This window comes from Poecilia latipinna, unplaced genomic scaffold, assembly GCF_001443285.1.
Source record: "Poecilia latipinna isolate Pla-1442-1.1 unplaced genomic scaffold, P_latipinna-1.0 Scaffold1012, whole genome shotgun sequence".
Lineage (NCBI taxonomy): Eukaryota > Metazoa > Chordata > Actinopteri > Cyprinodontiformes > Poeciliidae > Poecilia > Poecilia latipinna.
The window spans coordinates 245,700-253,080 of NW_015113628.1; the positions used below are offsets into that span (position 1 = coordinate 245,700).

General features: G+C 42.2%; 1 long non-coding RNA gene across 1 annotated transcript in view; it reads right to left on the minus strand.

Annotated features, from left to right (window-relative positions):
• LOC106958753 (uncharacterized) overlaps window positions 1-1,178 on the minus strand; it is a 10,706-nt gene extending 9,528 nt beyond the window's left edge. The window contains exons 1-2 of the long non-coding RNA XR_001427211.1: window positions 386-1,178; window positions 83-290 (exon numbers count right to left, since the gene is read on the minus strand). This is a non-coding gene — a long non-coding RNA (uncharacterized LOC106958753). The remainder of the gene's footprint in view (window positions 1-82; window positions 291-385) is intronic.
• Between the last annotated feature and the right edge of the window lie 6,203 nt (window positions 1,179-7,381).

The following is a 7,381-nucleotide window of genomic DNA, read 5'->3' on the forward strand; positions in this document are numbered from 1 at the left end:
CTATTTCCTTTTAATTGATGTAAAGCACATTGAATTGCCTTGTTGCTGAAAATGCTGTATAAATAGAATTACCTTACCTTACCTTAATTTAAGAATCGCTGAGATGACTACATTTCAAGAAACCAAAGCAGACATTCAGGCGTCCAAAGACTCCTCTGTGACAGACGGAAACCTGGTCGCTCTTTACCGTCCTGCTGTTCGGCAGAGGTTGAACAGCACACAGAAGAGCGAACGTTTTCTGCGTGTCTGAGGGTCACGCTGGTGAAAACGGCGGAGAGAGGGCAGCCCATCTGTTGGCCAATAAAACCCAAGTTAAAGCAAGCAGCAGGGTCATGATGCAGCCATCAGTCCTTCATGTTTCACTGGCCCTCAGAAGCCCTTGTACCTTTGGTGGCTCGCGGGGCCGGCGACACTCGCTGAGCTGTTAAAGCAGCCGCACAGATTGCCGGAGATTTATGGCTCGCAGTTGTATTATTGGCTGCTTTCAGGAGGCTTTTATCTCTTCGTCGGGATGTGTGTGAAAAAGGCAGAGGGGGGGAAAAAAAAGGACTCGCCGCGGTTACCGGAGCGTGCTCAGCGACGCCGTTTTAGCTCCAGAACCCGTCACAAAGCGTCGAGGTCAAAGCGTCAACGCGTTGTTAATTTGTGCTTAACAAATTAGGCCCCGTTACTGTGGCCGCGAGTCAGTTTCCACTGAAACATATACGTCTGGTTTCACCTGTGCGTGAAACCAGACGTATATGGGTTTTTACTGGGACGTCGTCAGGGCACGCGGTAGTAAAGGAGAATTTTTTATTTTATTTTTTTTTCCTGGGTCTCGGAGGCGTTGCCAGGCGGGACGTCCAGAAATATGTTCGCGACGGGGTCCAAGACGGAAAGCCAAGCTCTGACTTGGAGGAAGCGAGGAGGATGAGTCTGGCTCTGGAATAAGGAAACCAAGTAATTAAAAAGAGGGAGCAGGTGGTGAAAAGGGCCAGCAAGAGGTAAAGTAAGTGTTACTAGAGACATTTAAAAACTGTAACGTCCAACTACGGAGACCAGGACCAGACTGTTACACAACACACACAAATGTTACGGGAGGACAGGCTTGTTTTGTAAATTAAATAAAAATGACTAAAAAAAAAAGGGGTAGCTAAATGAAAACACATGAAAGGAGCTCAGTGAGTTGCATAAAAGGAATAGTAACCCAGATGCGGCCATCAGGCAGAACAAATGGAACAAAAACAACAAAAAGGCAACAACAACAACAAAAAAACGTACAGAAACACAGAGAGAAAAAATACACTGGAGAACCAGGAACAATGGGAGTAAAGAAAAAGAAGTGACAGAAAGTAAAGTCCTTAAATATTGGTGTTAAGAAGAGATTAATAAAATGCTTTACAGGTGAATTAAGCAGCTAAGTGGATGTCAGCTGGGAGGGGAGCAGGTGGGCACGGCTTCGGCAAAGGGAATGATGAACAGAGAGAATGCCCAAGGACACAGAAAAACACAGAATGCACCTACCAGAATGAACAACACATGAACTAACGCCACCCAAAAGGTTGCAACAGAGAAACAGAACCTCGCCATCCCTCTTCTTTTTGAGGCAAATAATAAATAAAAAAAGAGCCTGAAGCTGTGAGGTCTTTGAAAAATGGCCATTGAAAGCTTGATCCACTTTCTCTGCTGTTCTGTTGAATAATTTCATGTTGGCCTTAGAGAAATTCAAGCATGAGGACCAGACTGATTGTAATCCTAAACTGAATCCCACTTTTCTTAAAATCTTTTTCACGGCATGACATTCAGCTGCAACACATCTACCACTGTAATGAAGATGATTCATCATCTGCCTTCATGGTACAAACTAATTGCAACGTGTGATGCCTCTGTAGCGCTGCATTCTGTGTCATTAGGAACATAAAGAGAGGACATGATGCCTTAAAGGACAACAGCTTCTAACATGCAGCTAATGCCCCAAAATTAATTAGAATCATTGATGACGCCGGCGCGCGTTTGCCGTGGCTCACGCGGCCTTCTCTGGTTCGGAGATCCTCAAAGATGCGATTGATTGGATTTTAATTACACTGCGCGGCTCGTCCACACACACAGCGAGACGAATTCTGAATGGTCTGAAAGCGTCGCTTTTATAACTTTTTTTTTTCCCCGAAAGAGCTGCGTGGAAGTAATTTGAACGAGTGAAATGAATTAATTCAATGGTATACTTGTAGAATGTATACAAACACTGTGTAGACAGGTAAAAGCAATTATAACGTCAACATCAGTGTTGCATGTTGAATCTAGTCAGACGACTGTGGTAGACTGAAATGTATATTTTTATTTCCAATTTCCGCCCTTAAATTTCTGCTGGCGGACGATGCTACACTAGAATGGAGAAATGTTCAGCTGTTTAGCCTTCATCTCACGATGCTACGCTGCGGTTGAGTCAGCACACTAATCTTTATCGTTACCGTCAGGCCACACAGGAAGCAAAAGTTGAACTGCTTTGTGAATTAAACAGTTGAAAGTGTCGCAAGAGCTCTGCAATGTTGGGCAAACTCCTCAAACCAAATCCAGATGGATCTTATCAGAGTTTTCATCTCCAAAGGAGGAGAACTCATAAAAAAAAAAAAAGGCAAAATACATTTGTTGTAACGGTCTGAGGCATTTAAGCATCTCTGAAGTCTTGTGTCGTGTCAGCTGAATCTGGGTTTTACGTTTCAGCCCCGCTCTTGCATTAATCTTCCATTGATGTGTTTTGCAGATATGCGCCATCGATTGAGAGAAGAGAGCTGCCGATGGAAGCCTTTTAGCGCACGGTGGTAACGGATGTAACCTTCTGTTACTTTGGACGTTTAGGGTGTTCAGAAAAGCAACCTTTGTGATTTTTACTAAAGCCCTGAGAGTTTTCCCCTTTGCCTCAAAATAGAAACAAACAAAAAAAAAAGTAGTAAATGGCAGCAGCTTCATTGATAGTTTAGCTTTGGTTAAAAAAAAACAAAACAAAAAAAAAGCACTGTGTGTGAGCACAGAGACAATAGAGGGGAAACAAATGTTCTTTCCTGTTTCAGCATCTAAGTTCAAGCTGCCCTGAACATGACTGTTTAGTCAATCCTGCAAAATAGATTAGATTTTCGCTTAAAGAGAGAGAGAGAGATAGAGAAAAAAAGAAAAGTAACTGCAGTCGATATCCTGCTACTTCATTTCCAAATGTACCGCCTTAAGTGTTCCTCTGCCTGAGTCGAAGGGGAGAAGCTCGACTCTCCTGCAGCTGGGCTGATTGAAAGCCCCTCTGCGCCCGCCGCACATCTCCTCAGGTGCGTCTCCCGAGTCGACGCACGAACTTCACATTTTGGATTTTTGGCCTGGCAGCTGTTCCTGCTCTGCCCCGCGCTCCCGGTGTGCCTCCGCCTTATTACGCTCTTATTAATGTAATATCATTAAATGTCCCCCCTGAAAACATGAGAGCGGCAATTTATACACAGCTCATAACATCCATTCCTTTTTTGGCGGGGGCCAGATAGCGGGCGAGTCCGTGGAGATCTACGGCCGAGTCGGGAGGGTAGGACTGATTATTTGGAGAGAAGTGGTGGCGCCAGGCTGGGCTGGAGTGGGTAGCAGGGCCCATTGAATCATCTGGCCTATTTATTATCCATCCTCCAGCTCTGGCTCAATGCTGCATCTTGTAGATCAGGCAAAAAAAAAAAAAGAAAAAAAAAAAGAGAAAATAATAATGGCCTCCATAACCTTGGGCATTAGTGGGCCTCTAAAAAATATATATAAAAATACCGTCTCTCCACCTCTCCTCTCTGCTATCTTTTCATTTTATGTGTAATGTACAGGGCATGGATCAAAGAGCAAACAAACAAAAAACAAAAGAGAAAAACCTGTGCATGTGCAAGTTCGCTCACATTTACTTCTAGGCATTATTTATCTCCATATCAGGGCTACAGGAGGAGGCAGCCCGACCTGGATTGGAGAAATTTAATGAGGGCTGGAAGACAGAGGGGCAGAGCAGTTGAGTCCTGCTGATTTAAAACCAGAGAAGACTGGGGGGAAAGAAAATAAAAAACCTGAGCATAATATTTGGACTCTAGAAATGCTACTGGTGGACAGAGCAAGGCTTTTAAAAATCATCTAAGCCTATAAATCCTATTTTCGATAACTCTGTACAGTTTCTGAACACTGGAAGTAGTTCAGATCAAAAATATTTAAAGAGGCAGTGTTTTGTAAAATTTACTTTTTTTGAGCTTTACATCATGTTATAACATTATACCTGGAGTGTTGCCTTCACAACATCCATGTTTGAGAAATCCTTTAATCTCCCGTGGCAACCATTCAGCTGTGCAAAATGCTCGGATGGACCGAGCTCCTCCTGTGCCTCCCACGCTCAGCTCCTTCAGACTAGCTAGCAGCAATTAGCAAACACCTGGTGGAGCTGCACATCTGCTGAGCTCATTATACGAGCTACTTTTCCGTGCAACACTAGTAAAAATGTTAAGGGTTTAGTAGAGGAGCCATGTTGTGATGACTTCCTGAAGGCGGAGTTTCAGAAAGAGCGGGAGTTTTTAAAGAGACAGAGGCCCAATTTCAAGGCACTAAAATACAAAGTTTGTTTTATAAACAGCGTTTTTTTGTAACTTAAGTGAACAGTTAGTCGATTGTGATAACAAAATTGCACTAGTGCCCGTGTAATGCTGCCCCTTTAACGTTTGTAACCTGATGTACATACAGCTGATCTTCATAGGGCTTGAACAGTGAGCCTGAAACAACTCATGTTTGCATCTTGCATTATGAGTTGTTGCAAGTCCATCACCAAACACACGTCATTCTGTAGCTTACGAAGGATTTTATCCACGCATTTCCATAATTCAGACTTGAACTAACGAGTCCAGAAACGGAGGACTCTGTAGGTGAAATCCGTGTAAATATTTCCAGTTTGAGGTCAGACCCTCTGCCTCCTCCACCTGCAGCCTGTTAGGTAAGCAGTTCCAACGCTTCTCGCTCTACTTAAACACTCAATCCTTGCTTGGCTCCCACCATTACATCTCCGCTTTTTGCCCTGCGTCCACTTGTATGTTCATCCCGTTTCTGCAAGTTGTCTCTGGACTTTAATGGAAACATTATTTCATCGAATCCACCAAAACTCCAGCATTCATCTGCAGCTGGCAGATGAACAAAGAAATAGATGTCCCCCTTCTCCAAACACAGAAAATGAATGAATCGGTGGGGGAAAGACCACAAAATATAATCCTGAAAAAACAAACAAACAAACATGAAAATACTCCATACTTGACATCTCAAACTTACTTTTGGTAAGCCCCCGGTACTTTAACCTTATTATTTAATTTTTTTTAAAACTATTTCTAGATTTTTATACAAAAAAAAAAAAAAAAAAGAGCAAGTAAAATCCACCTGACACCAAAATTTACCTCTCTCAGAAAATTCATCTCCACTCCTACTTGAATACTTCACTATGATGCTTTTCTCAGTACAAATAAAGGGCGTCGATGCTTCGCGTTTCGTGCAGCGGTGCAGACCAAAGCCAAAACAGTTTTTTACTTGGCCGTGTCACTGGGAGTCGGCGATGTTTGTGCATAGCATGACTTCTGGCCCAGAATATACCGACAGCCAAACATCCAAGATACGGGCTCCTCTGGGACAACTGGATCTAATGAGAATGTATTAGCTTTGTTCAGTCTAATGGATGCTGTTTCTCTCCTGATATAGAAAATAATGCCGCGTTCTGTGTGTGTGTGCATGTGTGTGGGAGGCAGAGTGGATACGGGTATGCCCGTCGGCCAGCTGGGTCAGTTAACATGGCAGATGAAAGAATAAATGGACGTCCATTCTTCCTCCGTGCGTTGAAATGATAAACAGAAGGTCGCCAGCAATATCAAAAGCAATTTCATGACATCTTCATTACCAAGCAGTGGAGTGTTTATGGAAGTCTTTCACAGCAACTCTATTATCAGGGGAAAAAGGCAACACAGAAAGAAAGGATTACATGGAGAAGGCGTGCAGGCTTCCCGAGTGTTGCGTTTTTTTTTTTTTTTTCCCTTGTTGTTTATATAAAGCCGACACAATCTCGGTTGTTGTGATGAATAATTTTCTACGAGACAGTAAACGTAAAGGTCATGCATCTATTTATATGCTAATTTCATTAATTAGAGTGATAAGGAGCCGGTTGCTGAATTTTTTTCCCCGTGTATTTTCTAATTTACGACTGACCGTCTTGTTTCTGAGCTTCTGATCCTTTAGCGCGTGGAATAAAGTTGTTTTGCCCTTTTCACCAAAATCTGAACATTAATGACACCGGTCAACAGAGATAAATAAATAAATAGATAGTCTGGGGTTTTTCAACTGTTTTTTTAGGGTCATTTTGATGAGTTGAATCCAAAAAGTCACATTGGTTTTGCTCAATCAGGTCAACTTTAGGAACTATGGATGCAACATCTGTTCTCACATCTGGACCAGTTTCCTGAGAATCTGGGATCAATGACCGTAGTGTCCAGTTCAAAATGTACTCACCCCTATCAGTGTTTTATTATTCAACTTACAGAAATCCCAGTTTGGAACATTTAATTAATACACTCTGTTAGAAAACAAATTACTTCTTCTAAAACCTTTTTTGGATGAGAAATATTAACGGAAATGACCTGATCATGTCAGAAAAACGTAATCAATTTAGTCAGAAGATCTGATTTCTTGAAATCAATGCAGATCTGTCTTTAAACTCATCCATCGTTAACATGTCACAGACTCGCATGTATAGAAACTTTGCGCTTTGAATCGTTTGGTAGAAACTTTGTACATCTCTGACTTCTTGTCGGCACGTCAAAGATTCAAGGAAGAGCTCCAACTCTTGTGATTTCTGTCTCGGCCGTTTGTTTTAACAGACTACTTTTTTCTAAAAACGTTCCATGCTTGTTTAACTGTAGTAATAGCTGGGATATTTAAATGATTAACACATATCGCACATCGTTTAGTAAGCGACACGCACGTCAACGCACACATGCGGTTCAGTCTAATGTAATGTAATGTGCTATACTAAAAACAGTGGTTCGCCTCGTTGCTGTGATTACTCTCTGCTCAACAAATTAACTGGATCACAACCACAGAACAATTAATCTGCCTGGGTCTTTGTGCCCAGATCCGAGTGTGGGCCTCTCAAAGAAATGAAACCAAATGCGAGACATTAAAGGAAACATCGCGTTACATTAACCTGGACCAGCACCTGGACTCCAGAGTTACACTATACCTCCCAAAGCTATTACAGATGACGTTACAGAGAAGATCTTGGGGAAAATGTTGAGTTTAAAAATTTAAAACGTGGAATTTTCAAACACAATTTCCCTTCATTTTTCACAGAGTGGGAGGATTTCGAACACAAGTTTAAAATGAT